At 33.9% G+C, this 17,427-nt stretch overlaps 1 long non-coding RNA gene across 2 annotated transcripts in view; it reads right to left on the bottom strand.

The window, feature by feature from the left end:
• LOC138703985 (uncharacterized) overlaps window positions 1-17,195 on the bottom strand; it is a 196,197-nt gene extending 179,002 nt beyond the window's left edge. The window contains exon 1 of one of the 2 annotated variants that reach the window (XR_011333284.1): window positions 16,401-17,195. This is a non-coding gene — a long non-coding RNA (uncharacterized lncRNA). The remainder of the gene's footprint in view (window positions 1-16,400) is intronic. The other variant, XR_011333283.1, reaches the window with a different exon arrangement.
• Window positions 17,196-17,427: the final 232 nt, after the last annotated feature.

The following is a 17,427-nucleotide window of genomic DNA, read 5'->3' as shown; positions in this document are numbered from 1 at the left end:
CGAATGACCGAAAGCCGTTCTGAAAGGTATGACGAGACGAAGTAACTCAAATTCACTCGAAATTGAAGTACTCTTGCACAAAAATGATGTACTGAAAGGTAATAGCCGCTCCTGTACTTTTATGTGAAAACTTAATGTGTACAATGGAAGGAAATAAAATAGAACCTTAGAAATCCTAAGCAGGTAAAAGTTATAGACCTACATTGCCTAATCTATATAGTGAAGAAAAAATAGAAGAAAAGTTGAAGAAATGTTCTCGCCCTCAAAAGAATAGGTCTAGTAACTAATGTACAGATAGTAATAAGTCCGTAACCATTACATAATTAATGTAAAAGCACCATTAATAATTTCAATGGGACTTGATTTATTTGCGATAGAATCTACATGTCAACTGTTTAGATTGTTGCGCTTGTCCTGTTAAAAGATTAAGAAAGACATGAAGTCAACTTTCATCGCTTGGTTATTTTTTTGTCTTCCTGTAAGACCTTTAAATGGTAACGTGATTGCTAACCATAAAGCAAATAGTATTAATTATAAATCAATTAATATGGATATAATGTTTCGCATGTCGTATGGAGGCTTATTAATTCCCAGTTAGAAGGCTATAATGTCAGTGCATACATAACTCAAGCTGTTTTCAAACCTGAGTGAACCTCATAAAATATTTTGCGACCAGTACGTGCCTCTTCCATCTAAATACACTGAGGTTAATTCTGTGTAATTAGACCAATCGATACTGGATTGTCCAGTAGTAAAACAACATAAAAAATGACAAGCACTCTTTTAGTAGAAGTCCATTTGTATTATACGTTATGGTTTTAACAACTGGATCGATGTGTGGATGATGTAATTAAGAATCATAACAGGCGACATGGTGATAATTTTTACACTCAAATTTCTAATAGGGCGGAAGAGAGCACGCAATTGTATTGGATGTAGCTTACGTTAAACCAATGCTGTGTTTTGTTTTACTAGCAGCATTCGAGGACTGTGTTGTCTGTCTGGTTGTTCCATCCTCTGTAAATCCTTAAGAACGCAATAATCAAGATCACCAATAGCATCACCATCGTTTTCTCCAGTCTATAAATTTCTTTTCAAATTTCTTTTTCTCTTTTATCAACCTTCTTTTTTACCCTTTTACGTCTTGTCTTGTCTATGTAACGCCACAAACACCTTCTCTTTAATCTTTCTATCGTCCTCAAACACTCACTCTTTTTACTTCTCTATCTTCTCGTCCTACAACACAGTTTCTTCTTCCTTCAATCTCTCCCCCCTTCAACATACTGTCCTTCTCCTTTGACTGATCCTCTTGTTTCTTCAACATTTCCGCTTCTTCCTTTATCTTTCCTAAAACTCCTTATCTCACAATTCCACCTCCTTTATAAACTGCCCCTGTTACAATTTATTTTCCATTTCTTAAAAAAAAAACTTCCTCTTCCAACTTCGACTCGTCTCTTTCTAAATTTTCGACCATCTTTTACTACACCATTTATTCAAACTGCTCTCTTTTCTCTGCTTACACCTTGTTCTCCTCCTTCATCGGCTCTTCTTACTCCTCTTCTCGTTCAAATTGTTTCTTTTGCTTAAACACTTCATGTTCCTATTATTTGCATTCCCTATTTATTTTTTCCGAACTATTCATTTTTATCCTCTTCCATTTTCTCCTCCAATTTTCCCCTTCTTTCAATCTCTTCTCTTCATCCTTTTCTTTCTCGCCAAATTTTACATTTCACTTGTTATCTTTATTTCCACTTTTAAACCCAATGTAGGCCTATTATTTAGTCTATATCCGGTAATGCTTCAGTTCCATATTTTTCTTAGCATATAGTCAGGTAAAATTGCAGATCTCTCTATGGAAGCCCATTTTGTACTTCTTTAGCGTATTTTTTATTATTATTTAGAAAGTCACTTTTTCAGCTTTCTCAATAACGGGACTACTTCATTGGACAAAGCATAACTAACACAGAGAGTGAAAACAAAACTGAAATTAAATAGGAAACAAAAACGGGAAACTAAGAACAGGAAAGATAATAGCATACTATAATAGACCTAAACATAGTAAGCAAACAGACTAGACGTTCAAACAAAAGATTTTTCTTTTTAGGAAACAAAGTACAGGGGGTATTTTAAAATGGCAAGCAAATGGATAGCAGTAAGGGAAACATCACGAATGAAGTCGTTGTTCAGCTGGAACTTCTTGCAGAAACTGACAAAGAGGCGAGGTATTTTGCCCCTAGCGCCAACCATTAGCCCAATTACTTCAATGGAGGTGAGGTGATATTTCTCCAAATAACATGGAACTGTGGACTTATAAATTCTACTTCAGCGGGCTGTTGTTCCTGTGCCTCGAACCTGACTGCCGGGTCGATAATGTAGGCGGATGTAGAGCTCGGAGGAATGACAAGCATGTCAATTCGCCGACAGGATACCTCTTGAGAGATGCCATGGACTTCTTCGTGTACAGTGAGACCTTTCTTCCTCAAAGCTTCGGCAAACATGGACCTAATTCTGTGATGTCTAGAGTTCCGCAGCGTCTCGCTGAAAGGACAGGTACCCAAAACGTGGCCAAGAGTTTCAATCTCACTGACGCAACGACGACAGTGGTTTCCGTCTCGGGACCTTCCTGGTATAGTACTCAGCGGACAAACATTAGCTGTCATTTTAAAAGCTAGTCTCCACTCATTGCAATTTATTGGCGAGAGTGAACTCCTTATAGAGGATGATGCCTTTCCCTTACGGATTTAAAGAACACTAAGATTGAAATGTTCGCTCCCTGAGCTCATGAACAAACTACCGTGCTTATGATCGAAATAACTTCGTTGCCCAAGTGAAACAATATAACATAACACATTGACAAACGAAAACAAATACCAATGTTCTAGGCAAGATTCGAACTCATAACGATATATTACAGACTACTCTAAATTTATAAATTAATTGTTCCAAAACATAAAAGCCTTACAAATTTTATATTCATTTTAGATCATATTAGGTGTATCTCCGAGAGTGTGTAAAACATAAAAAGGACTCTTTCTATCCCGGTGATTTTTCACAGCTTTTGTGAGATCTGCGCTACACAAAGTGGTTATGTGTCAGTTTCTCTCCAAATGTATTGGTTTCCCTGCTATTCTTATTCACCCTGTTTTTTCCATTGCTATGTCATAACATGTTCATCTCTCAATAGCATTGGTAGTTGTAAAGGAATAAATAAAGAATATTGTAATTACCATTAATCATACAGGATGAAGAAGACTGTGCTGTAAAGCCACAGGAAACATTTACACTTAATAAAATTGTTAAACACTAACACATAGAACAAAATTCGCATAACGTTACATGTTATTCGTTTATTCCGAGCACACTACTGCCATGGCCTTTGTTGTAAGAGATCGTGCCTTTGCGAGTGCTCCAGCCTATAGCGACGATTGCGATGGTACAGTTTATAATAAGATCAGAGGGTTATGAATAAGAAGACCACTACAGAATTAGGGGTTCGGTATTCCACCATGTCCTGGAACTTGGCACTTGCAACGTTTCGGAACTACGTACAGGTTCCATCAACAGGGCAAAAGATGACCAGAGAGGTCGCCTACTTTTTTGGGCTCAGTCGTCAGGATTAGCCTGGTGTAACGAGCCCAGTAGGGTAGGCGACCTCTCTGGTCATCTTTTACCCTGATGATGGAATCTATATGTAATTTCGAAACATTAAAAATTTCAAGTTCCAGGACACGGTGGAATACCCAAAAGCTCAATTCTGATCACAGTCACCGTGAAAGCTTAAAAACTCATAAGTAGAGACAGGATTTCCATGCAAAATGCATGTTTTTATATAAGCTTGCCACAGTTCTCAAACTTTGTAAATATCCGTTTCATGGCTTAATGGTTCGAAATATGTATACTTTTTCCTTGCATAATTGCATGTTTTGGTCTTTTTAGTGGTAAATTCTTGCATAATGCATGTTTTTTAGATTTTAAGTTTAATAACGCATATTTTGAGGTTTATGTTGCATATTACGTCCATTTTTATAGTTTCATTGCATATTTTATATTAAATCGCATGATACTGCATTTTATAAATGTTGCCTCGTAGAGTTTGGTATTTCTGAGCTTACAATATTTGAGTATACAGTATGTACTCAAAAATATAAGTGAAATGCTAACAGTATGCAGGGTTTCTACCTGAGGACTTTGAACCTTACCAGCTAATCCTCTCATTGTATTGTCACACTGGAATTCCACACTCCTGTGCTATACAAGTCTTACCCTGAGGCTAAAATTATTATTAGAAGGATTCCTCTTCTGCTCTCTCCCATACTTTGTAGTTTGGCGACAATAGCACTAACATGCTTCCCCTAACATGCCTTTAATTTGGACAGGCAGATAGGTAGAAGGTCTGTAGTAGGCTACATGCACAGGTGTTTTGTGAATTAGCTACTGTATTTGTGTTCTGTGGTGATCCGTGAAGTGTTGTAATGCCCTCGATTAAATGTTCGAGAAGAGATCTTGTGGCACAGTGGATCAAGGGAAAAGAATATTTTAGAAATTTGGAAAGACTGTTAGTAGTACATTGTGCCATTCTAAAATAAAATGAAAGTTTCAATTTTGATAGTGCATATTTTCAGTGTTTTTTTTTTTTCATTGTGCATATTTGGCCATTTGATAGTGCATGGATGCTTTCATATTTTACGATTTGATCGTGCATGAAAATCCTATCTCTACTCATAAGACATCAGTTGTTGCAGTCTTCTTCCTTGCGATGTCAGGGTTTTAATTTTGACTTGACCTATACACTAGTTCGTCACATGGCCTGATTCTCGTGTCAGTACAACACAGGACATATCTAAAACCTTGGTTTTTCTGAACCGACGCATGCGAGTTGCGAGGTACGAGGCCCACACAAATCCGGACTACACGAGAGATAGTGAGTGGTTTCTATAACTGCGAGCTGCGAGATCTGCGTACCTCGCAGGTATAGAAACCACTCACTATCTCTCGTGTAGTCCGGACTTGGGCAAGGCGAGCCTCGCACTCGCAGCTCGCATGCGTCTGCTCAGAAAAACCAAGGCATTAGATAGCATAGTCGCATTAACAAAGAACAAACATCCTCACTCTAGACTGGATTAGAACCCATGACCAAAGCTTCCACGCAACATTAAAGCTGCTAAGAAATTAAATAAATATGTAATTTTAGTACAAGTGACATTGAATGCCAATGCACTCTGAAATAGCTTGTGGTCACGGTGTATTTGCTTTTTCAAGGGATTTCAAGTTTTCAGAAGGAAATGTCTTTATCCTGCGGTTTGCGGAAGATCAAAGCTTACCTTCTCAGCGTGTGCGAAAATTCAATCGACCGAAGATTCGCGAGCATCGGCTTAGAACAACTATAAATTATCACAATTCGTATCCACTGCCCCAGAAACAACCTCAGAAGAACTTGCATTCACTTTTACAAAATCTTTAAATATTATTTTATAAAAGACTTCTTTATTTCCACAATGAAAATGTAGAGTTTTATAGTTTAAACTATATAAATTAGAAATACAGAGTGTCCCACAATAATGTTGCCACTTTTTGAACGTTAATAATAGAGAAAGTATTAAAGATAGTCTTGTTATTCCAAACTGTGCAACAGCACATCAAAAAATAGCACGCTCGCTGTGGAGGTCGTTGATGCATTTCTCGAGGATTTTCTGGGGCCCAATACCGACAAATGAAAACGAGCTTCACCACTACTGAGTACAACAGCGTCACCTGGAACATTTTCCAATATGGTCTGGCAAGCATCTTGGCGGTTTTGCCGAATGAACGATGTTCACCTGTCTACACCATGATGGTAATTGAAATGGCACGGCTTGTGCTGCTCGAAGATATACAGTATACCACTTATTATCAAGGAACCTGTGCGACGGCCAATTCAAGTCGAGGAGATCATTCTGTCGAACTCTGTATAAAACATAATTAACAGAATTTGGAGTAATTTCAACGATTCTTTGATTTTTCACAGCAACATAAAGTTTTAAAATGCAGGTTTTTCAAAACTTTAAATTTTTAGTTGCTTCCTTTTTGAACTGTCGATGTGACATCTTCAAGTCATGAATGGTACTGATGATCCTATGTGTAGACGATATACTGTCCCAGTGTCCTAAATTTTGCATTGTTAGCAGAACAGGAGATGATACTAAGGGATATGCTACTGGAGCTAAATGACAGCTGTGAACAGTATGGAATGAAGATAAATGCCAACAAGACGAAGACCATGGTCATAGGAAGAAAAGTAAAGGAGGTAAAAATGCGAATTGTAAATGAGGCAGTAGAGCAAGTGGACAGCTTCAGATATTTAGGGTGCACTATAAGTAGTAACATGACCTGCTGTCAAGAAGTCAAAAGGAGTATAGCAATGGCAAAGGAAGCTTTTAATAGAAAAAGGAGCATCTTCTGCGGACCTCTGCAGAAAGAATTAAGAAAAGACTAGTGAAGTGCTTTGTGTGGAGTGTAGCATTGCATGGGGCAGAAACATGGACATTACGACAAAGTGAAGAGAAAAAAAAGAAGCATTTGAAATATGGATATGGAGAAGGATGTAACTTGTGAAATGGACAGAGTAGAAACGAAGCTCAGTTGGAAAGAGTGTATGGAGAAAGAATGATGCTGAAGCTGATCAGGAAGAGGAAAAGGAATTGGCTGGATCACTGGTTAAGAAGAAACTGCCTTCTGAAGGATGCACTGGAAGGAATGGTGAATGGGGAAAATAGTTCGTAGCAGAAGATTCAGATGATAGACGACATTAAGATATGTGGATCATATGAGGAGACAAAGGAGAAGCCAGGAAATAGGAAAGACAGGAGAATGCAGGTTTGCAGTAAAAGACCTGCTCTTGGGCAGAACAAAATGAATGAATGAATATCCTAAATTTGACGGAGTCAGAGATTAACAAGAACTCTAAAAACTGTACTTTGATTCCTGAAAATTGAAAAGTAATTGAGATAGCCTATAGGCCTACATATAACAACATATTTACCTCAGGTTCCCTATTTAAGTTCTGTGAAATTAGCGAATAATGTGCAAATTAATCGACCTATAATTATTTCAGCTTCTCCTGACGGAGAGTAGCATAAGAAGAGCAAGACCACCTTAATCCTTCTTCCTTATGGAAAAATACTTTAACAATGTTCTAGTTTTTGCAGGACGTAAAGGCCAGATTGTTATCACAAAGACCTGGATTCGATTCCAATTTCCGAGAGATATTAAGTTAAATTTTTTGTTGTGTAATTCCGGTTCCATCGGGGCAGTAAAAGTTTATCAGGCGATATCTAGCGTAGGCAGAGGCCTGCAGAGTGCAGCGCCGGAGGCAATTCTAGTCGCCATAAACGTGTACGTAGGTAGTAATTAACAAATGAGTGGGGATCCGTAGGCACCGACATGTCAGCTACCTCAGTCTGGCTCCCGCCCTCTCGCTGGACCACAACAATGGCTACGGGCGAGGTCCCACGATATCACTGCCCTCTCGCTTTTGTTTCGAACAATACGACGTGTTACTGATACCTGGCCACGCTGTTTACATTTACATATCTTCAAACCACCGTCAGTTTTACCTGCTTTTAAGTGGCATAAGTGCAGTTTATTACCTCACATTATTATTATTATTATTATTATTATTATTATTATTATTATTATTATTATTATTATTATTACAATTTGATTTATCGCATGTTTCATTGATGAATTTCATACGTCAAGGCATAGGTATATAGGGTAAACATTGGTAATTTCGTGATAATTTCACGAAAACTAATTTAAAATGCAAATGTGTAAATATATCCTTATTCCGATTTTTTCATCTAAAAGACGATAACTAGCTGTACAAATCTGGAGACATAAAAGATTGGATACGTTCTTGAATATGTGCCAAAAACTACTTTTACAACTTAAGCTGAAAGGTTGGTTATTTCGTGATAACCTTGGTAATTTCGTGATATTGCATTGATAATTTCGTGAGAGGTAGAAGAATTGTGGAAAAATTCATTAAAGTCAAATAAAATTCTCATTTATTGTTACAAGACTTCAAACATAGTAATTCCGTCTAACATTCATAGCAAGAAAACATAGAAATACATATCGACACATAATAAGAATGAAATCAAAGTAGAAATTGAAATTTAAAAGGGATCTTCTTTGCCCTGAAAAGGTGAACACTTTTATTACGGACTTTACTATAGCCTATATTACTAGGGTAACTCCAAAAGTAATGCATAACGTTTGTTTAAAAATTATATTTTTATCCTACAGCTTTGCTATTTTCACAGAATGTAGATGCATCCTTAAGGAACAAAATGTCACTTTTCCACATAATCCCTATCCCTTTCAACTGCCTTACGTAACCTAGGAACGAGGGCCTGTAGACCAGCACGGTAAAAGTCTGGACCAACACGTCTGAGCCACTCTTTAGCAGCGTGCACAAGGGAGTCATCTTCTAACCTCGTTCCGCGAAGGGATCCTTCAGTTTACCAACGAGATGGTAATCGCACGGTGACAGTTCAGGACTGTAAGGCGGGTGTTTCAGTGTTGTCTATCCGAATTTTCTGATCTGGTCTGTGGTCTTGTGACTGACATATGGCTGTGCGTTGTCGTGCAATAGCAGAACATCCTGCTTCTTCCGATGTCGTCGAACACGACTTAGTCGAACTTGAAGTTTCTTGAGAGTTGCAACATACCCGTCAGAATTAATGATGGTTCCGTGTGGCATGATGTCCACAAGCAAGTGTCCTTCTGAATCGAAAAAAACAGTAGCCATAACGTTTCCTACCGAAGGTGTACTTTTGAATTTCTATTTCTTTGGTGAATTTGCATGATGCCACTCCATTGTCTGCCTCTGTCTCCGGTCCAAAATGGTGGAGCCATGTCCCATCTTCTGTCGCAATTCTTGCAAGTAAGTCATCTAGCACTTATCATTGACATTTAGCATGATAACAAATCAAACAGAAGCTACACTGAACTCATTGCGTCTCCGTTTTCTTTTTTGTTATCACATCTTGTCTTCAGATTTCTAAAATTCCTATTGTAATACATTTTATACTATTGTAAAAATTGTAACACTTAATGCTCAGCAAAATTTCGCCTCAAACAGCTAAGATTTCTATCAGTAAAGCTAAGCCTATATGGCGACTACAGATGTATCTAAAATTCCAAAAACATTTCCTAAAATTTCATGAAGATACAATAAATCTTTGTACCAAAATATCATATGCTTACCTTTAGTAATAAGCCTGTAATATAATTAGAAACATCCACAAAATTTGTATGCCTGAGAAGTCGAAGCGAACTTGCTCTCTCCAAACATAAAAGCTTACTGAAGCAACTACAATAGTCACACAAAGCTTAGCTGTATGTTTCTGGAAACTGGACAACATATGCAATCCCTTGGCGGAAATTTGGATCTCGTAACTCCATTGGTTAGTTCACAAAAGAGAAAAGAACAAGTATCACGAAATTACCAATGTTTACCCTACACAATATTTGAGGAACTTCCTTGAGTATTCTGACAGTCGCGTTCATATTGATTTTAGTATTACGCCTGAAAAATATAATATGAATGGAATCACTGAAAATACTTCTGCTTTATAATCATCCGAATATAATCTTTCAGTGATTGATATTTCTTGGCATTAATATCTTACGTCTTCTTTAAAGAAATATAATTAGCTGTACTGAGAGAACAAAAGTATGGAATGCTGTTTTTTACTTTTAAATTTGAAATTGTATTAAATTTGTAGATAAAAATATATTAAACATATCGATGGTGTTGAACAGGAACCCTTTGTGTCAAAGAAATGAATGAAATAAGATTTCATTTAAGGGGTTAGGTACAACTTACAGCAGTAAAATGTTTGGAAATATTTAACATTTTTTTCCTCCATTACTGTATCTTGTACAATAATGAAAATTGGTACCAGTATGTGTGAAATTTTATCCTTCTGCTATATGAAAAAATATTTTACGATAAAAAAATATATATCTATATATTTTTTTTTTCAAAATTCATAATGATGGTAGTTCACTATGCAGTGATGAAGCTTTTTTCTCATAACTCATAAACTTGTTAACTTTTTCATGTTCTCTCCCTTTTGTTTTATTCCTGAAAATCATGTTTACAATATCTTGCTCTTTCAACTACATCCCTTAATAAATAACATTTTTTTTTAATTTTGTGTTAGAAGAAAATACTGATATTTGACCATTTTTAAAAGAATTTATTTTTTATCAGACAATCTATCAAAGGTAGAGAAGTGATCTTGCATCATGTTATAGATATGACATGCATAAATACACACAAAAAAGTTCATCACAGAATGTTGGATAGTTTTTGAGTTAAGTGGGAAACGCTTCATCACTGTCCAGTGAACAGAATTTTGAAAAAAAAAATGTAAATAATTTTTTTATTCGTAAAAATATTTTTTTTTGCATATAGCAGAAGGACAGTGTTTTACACGTACTAATTTTCATTGCTGTATAAGATACAGTAATGAAGAAAAAAGAATGTTGAATATTTTCAAAATTTTACTGCTGTAAGCTGTACCTAACCCCTTAATGGCTCTTCGAAGAAATTTTCTCGAATCTTGTACAAACATATCTTAAGTCAAGGCATGGATAGAAACTTCACAAGAAGAGATTTAAATATCTTCTTATATCAGACATTTGATCAGTTTCAAGATATTAAAATGTTTCTTCGTTCTGCTGTAAAATTCATTTTTTTACATTCGAATTTGTTGTTAATACTAATTATCGATATATTACTTAGTATTATTCAAGTAATTCAGAAAATTTATTTCCTCGGATATTGATATTGGTAATGATATTAATTGTATTTATTTTTAATTTGCCCACAATTCTGTGTATCCTATAATAAGCTTATATCTATTGACTTCGTCATAAAATCATTTCCTCTCCAATGATGATTATGACGTCTGGGATGCAGAAGATTATATATCGACATATAAAAGATATTTTTACACAAAAATTTAGAATGATAATAAAAATGTAATTAAAAGAACATATTAGTTATTATTAAAATGAAGATGGAAATGCAGAACCCGCAGACAATCTTTCAAGATCTGCATTGTGATCTGCACTGGATCCAAAAAGAATTCCTTGTACTGACCCATTGTTGAGCGGGATGTTATACTCGCTGCTGAAATAAGGCAAGCAAAGGTCATAAATGCCTCGTTTTTCCTCGTCAGTTTGGTGAATCTGCATTGTATCCCTCTTGAATCTGATGTTTATGTCTAATATCATTCCTTGATTCTTTTTCCTATTTATGGCGACGATGTCAGCCCATCTGCTGGAATCATCCTCAGAGTAGCAGTGTATTTCCTCATAGGCCTATACTTTCCCACCCCTTGTTGTTTTAGAACATCGACAAGTAGGCCTATAGGCCTGATCATGTGGTGACGATTATTGCGAAGCACTTCACTTTTTCTCTAGAACCCTAACACATGTTCTAAAGTTTCAGTTTTGTTGCATCCGGGCTGGCCGCAGTAGGTCGTGTTAAACGCTCTCTTAGGAATAGACCGAACTGGAGACAAATTACAGTGCATTTTCACGGCATTTATATATTTCAAAGATGGAAGATAGTGATTATTGGTCGTCCAATCATGGTTTTGGGACATTCACCATATATAGCAGCTCCTTTGCCTTTGTGTGCCAACTGTCTCCAAGACTAGAATGAATTGTTTCTTACCATTTCTATTAGTTGTTTCCCTTTTATGTTCGAAGAAGTTATATTGTCTGGAATGTTAAGTTTTGAAAGAGAATCTTTTCTCTCTTAATTTAAATATCCTATAAAATTAAGATATGCATAATTATTTGTAATTAAGCAATAATTGGATGACCAGTAAGCATGATCTTTCATCTTCAGAACATACAGATGCCGCGAAAATGTCCTGCAATTTGTCTCCAGATCGATCTGTTCCTGGAAGAGCCTTCAACACGACTCGTTCCCGCCAGTTCGGAAGCAACGAGACTGAAACCTTAGGGCACGTGTTAGGGTTCTGCAGAAAGTGTGAAATGCTGCGAAAAAATCGTCGCCAAAGGGTCCGAATTATAAATAATTTTATTTTCATTTAATCAATTTTAGTATAGTAGAAACTCATTTAACTCTTAGTTTTTTGTCAAAATAACACTATGCAGAGAATGGAAATTGCTTAGAATTTATTTATTTATTTATTTATTTATTTATTTATTTATTTATTTATTTATTTATTTATTTATTTATTTATTTATTTATTTATTTGTTTGTTTATTTATTCATTTATTCATTCATTCATTCATTATTTATTTATTTATTTATTTATTTATTTATTTATTTATTCTGTCGCAAGTAAGACTATTAGGCCTTCTCTTCCACTCAGCCAGAGATTACAGGTGGCCATGCATAATAAATTTACAACAATAGCTGAATGATACTCAGTCCGATCAGTGAGATAATTGTTACTTAATGAGAAAAACAATTAGGTACCCATACACAGGATTGAGGGAAGATACAGGAACACGGCCGTGGCTTAAATATTGACAGATCTAGACGAGATTTTCCGTTGGGCACAAAACTCAACGCGCTAGCACTTCAGAGTCGCGAGATATCCTGTCCGGAAATTTTTGTTTACACTCAAAATGACCGCCATTCGCCGCGGGCCCTCAACCGCGCCTCGCGCATGCGCGGCGCCAACTCAAGGTCATGATACCATCGTAGTCGTATACCCAATATATAACGAGGCCACATTAATTTAAATCGTGTTAAGTAGTCACGAAGTTATAGGTTGGAATGGATCATCCTGCAAACGTTACATCGTAGTTTCCATGTGTCGGTCTGATTTTAAAGACGTATTCATATTAAAATAAGTGTAGGCTGTTTTATTTGTCACATTCTGTATACGAGAAAAAATAAACTGTCTAAATTTCATATCTAATAGAAACTGCATTTAAATTTCCAATGAACCTGAAAATGAAAAAAGTTATAAGTTATTCCACACTTCATTGTTAATTTTGTGTAATGAGAACTAGGTCTATATTTACTTCTCGGAGTTCTTCAATTAGATAAAAATATAAATTGTAGTAACCTAGTGTTCTGTTTGACGGTACCTATAGGCCTACCAAAATATATCGTTGTGTTTTCATGGTTCTGAGAAAGATATAGGCCTATTTAAGACATGGAGAAAATATAATTAACAGTTTAAATGTTAATGTTGTTACTTTGGTAACACGAGAACTTCTGTTTCTGTTATTACTATCATCGATACTATTACTAGTACTGCTACTGCTACTACTAAACTATTACTACTACATAATCAGTAGCACCATAAAAATTATTGCCATAATCAGGAACTATTTCAGTATCTCATAGCCAAATTTCCACAGAGTCAAGCTAAACCGACTACAATAACAATGAGATATTTTCATTTCGATTAATATGTATAGTTATAAGCAATCTACAACATTAAATCATACTAGTCTATAATATAGGTTAATTTCATTTAATTTATAAATTAAAAATTTAATGAAACCTGAATACATAATAAAAATACTTATAGGTCTATTATGATTTTTATCATTATTTTGCTTGAAATGTGTGAGGTTAGTGTATTCCCAATCTTTTTGTGATTCTATTGGTTTTAAGCTGAGACCTAGTACCATGCAAAAATCATAACCAACGAGTTTAATAATTTATAATTGTTAGTACATAGGCCTATATTATGATTAGAAGAACATTCAGTTTTAAAATAAAGTAATTTACATCACTCGCACTATCTGCTATTCATTTTAAATAATTTAGGCTACATCACTCGCACTATCTGCTATTCATTTTCATTCTTTCAACCAGTCTGTCGCTCACTTCATTCACTCACACGCTCACTATCCATCCTTGAATATATTATTATTATTATTATTATTATTATTATTATTATTATTATTACTAATATATTCTGTTATATTGTATCTTATTGTATTTTATTGTATATTATATTATATTAAATTATATTATATTATATTGTATTGTATTGCATTGTATTATATTGTATTATATTATATTATATTATATTATATTATATTATATTATATTATATTATATTATATTATATCATATTATATTATATTATATTTCTTTGATTACATCTACATTCTTACTAGTTGTTGCAGTTTCACTTGTGTTTTTTTGTCTTGCTTCCACTTCTTTTGGTTCACTATTTAACTTACAATATGGAGATATTAAAATCATAAATCAAGGTCTTGAAAATGTTTAGAAAAAAAATCAAGGTTTATGTAAACTTTGAATTTTGTAGTTTAGCCATAGTTTGTCAGGTATTAAAATATCACTGAGACTTTCTTTCATTTTGAGTAATCTTGCATTCACCTCAATTTTTTTTTTTTTTTTTTTGGATTTTTTAATTTTTGGTCGGTTTCTTGTTGTATGAAATATTTTCGTTTCTGTTTCACGTTTTTTCTTTCTTTTTGTCTTCTTTTTTATCGGGCTACCTGAAACCTCGTTTTCATACACTACAAAATGTGCTGGAGCTGAATGAAAAACAATTTTTATGGTGAAGTTTTGCAATTGTTATTAATAATAGTATTACTTTGTTTTATTTTAATGATTTTGAGAGCGACGTACATACTGTACATATGATGTAACCTCAGAGAATAACGACCACTTTCTCAGCTGTATCCAAACGGCTTTCACTTCTTTATCAACATTTAGGATACTTTTTCCCCGACTTAAAGAGGAAATAATGTGTATTTTCCATTGGTCAGAGTCGTGAGTATAGATTGTGTTTATGTATATACAAATCATATTAATGTTTTTAATACTGTTATATTTTTATTTTTGTTATTATTTAAAAAAAATGCTACGTATCCTTTAATAGAAATGCAATTTTCCTATTGTATTTTTCTCTCACGATATTAATTTTCTCTCTTATTATTATTATTATTATTATTATTATTATTATTATTATTATTATTATTATTATTATTATTCATTTAATTTATTTCATCTAGTTTTCTGCCCAAGGGCATGTCTTTCACTGCAAACCCAGCATTCTCCCATCTTTCCATCTTTCCTATTTTCTGCTTTCCTCTTTGTCTCCTCATATGATCCATATATCTTAATGTCGTCTATGATCTGATATCTTCTTCTACCCCGAACTCTTCTCCCGTTCACCATTCTTTCCACTGCATCCTTCAGTAGACAGTTTCTTCTCAGCCAGTGATCCAACCAGTTCATTTTTCTCTTCCTGATCCATAGGTTTCAGCATCATTCTTTCTTCACCCACTCTTCCCAACACTGCTTCATTTCTTATTCTGTCTGTCCACTTCACATGTTCCATTATTATTATTATTATTATTATTATTATTATTATTATTTATTATTGACTATTAAATTTTTTCCAGCATAATAATAATAATAATAATAATAATAATAATAATAATAATAATAAGTTAATAATTTATTTTTATTATCAAATTTTACAATGTCCTAGGACATCTTCCTGCACCCATTTTTAAGACTCTACAGCCTTTCTCCAATCTTCTCTATTTCCCGTGCGCCATCTTCCAAATTAATAATAATAATAATAATAATAATAATAATAATAATAATAATTCTGTATTTAGTATTGTAATCACGATTTAAAACAGAACATTCAAGAAATATTCACGCACATACACATAGTAAACAAATGAATAATGAAATTGTTGTATCGTGAGTGTGGTGATCATTCAAATACATTGTATTAGTTATTTGCATCAAAAGTTAAAATAACCTCAAGTTAATATAATATTTCGTAGTAGACTATTATGTTTAGAACTATTAAATTTATTGAACGTTTTCCTTTATTATTATTATTATTATTATTATTATTATTATTATTATTATTATTATTATTATTATTATTGGCCTTGCGCTGTTGTTTTCCACGTTAATATTCTAAATAAATAAATTATTATTATTATTATTATTATTATTATTATTATTGTTATTATTATTATTATTATTATGCCTATTTCTTAGTATATAATTTATATTCAAGTGTTTTCTCATATATTTTAGTCTACTCTAATAAGAAGTTTTAAGAAGTTTTTCTAGTCCATACTTTTATAATTAATTTATGATATATGACAATGATGTATATATGCAGGTCTATATACCAGATAAATTTCTAAATATTATTTCTGAAGCTTCAATGTGTATATTACATCATTTAATTTCTACCCATTTCACACGATCATTGCCGTTGAAGACATCCGAAAATAGATACTGAAGAATAGATTAAATAAATACAAAATTAATAATTATAGTTACGTATTTGATCAAAATGTAAAGTTATTTTACTATAAATAAAGGTATAATTACTTACATTTTTGTATTCCAACATCGTCAAACAATTCACCCTTGAAGAAATTAAAATTATGTAATTTATTTCTCCATTATTCACCTTCAGATCTTCATTTTTCTCTTTATTACATAATTAATATGACTACATCTGAACGCTTTTTAAACTGGCAATGTATTATATGTTATCTTATCACTTTCATTTCAAGTATAAGATGTCCAATCAATTTTAAAGACATATCGTATAATGAACACAGTAGATGTGTATAGAAATAATACGTCAAAGATGGGCATTTCGTTTTGACATGTTCGTATTGTCATTACCAAACTTTCACAAATTTTGTTCACCTTGACACACTGCATTTTAAAGTACTTACACTGCCAGGAGTATACGATTAATTGAATTTTGTTGTTTTAGAGGAGTTACTAAAGTCACTAAAAGCAATTGCATCTTCCTCATTATATGTCTACATGGAGCAGAAGCACGATACATTCTGATAAGCAAAGGCACACGATACTAGACAACGAGCAAGAATCCCAACAATGGGCTAAGAAATTGTTAAATCCACTGCGCACTAGATGATAAGCGATGACGACACTGTAGACCGAATCGTCAACACGTCAAACTCTTGCACTACAAGCTTCAAAACTGACAGCACAACGACTGAAAATCTTTTAAAACGATTCTGACGAAAAAGACTCTCTTTTTTTACCTTTACTCGTTTCTTTTACCTTCGAAAACATAATTTTTCCCCCTTTCTTCCCTATGCATGTAATAGACTTTAATCTGTTCCCGGTGTGTCTATAGTCTTGACCGCTTATTATTGCATACAAGCAATTGAGGGGGGCAATCATGATCAAAATAACTTTTTAAACAACAAAAAGAAAGTAGGTACGCCATCACCTACCTTTAACTAACTATAATAATGATAATAATGACGGTGAAAAGATCCTATATATGCTGCACTACGACGTACGGTTAAAGCCTTTGCCTCAGATTATAGGAAGCAATTTTACAGGCTACTATACGAGGCGAAAATGTTGAGTCCCTC

Source organism: Periplaneta americana, chromosome 1, assembly GCF_040183065.1.
Source record: "Periplaneta americana isolate PAMFEO1 chromosome 1, P.americana_PAMFEO1_priV1, whole genome shotgun sequence".
NCBI classification, from domain to species: Eukaryota; Metazoa; Arthropoda; class Insecta; order Blattodea; family Blattidae; genus Periplaneta; species Periplaneta americana.
The sequence above is the reverse complement of the archived record's forward strand: the minus strand, read 5'-3'. Positions and strand labels throughout refer to the sequence as shown.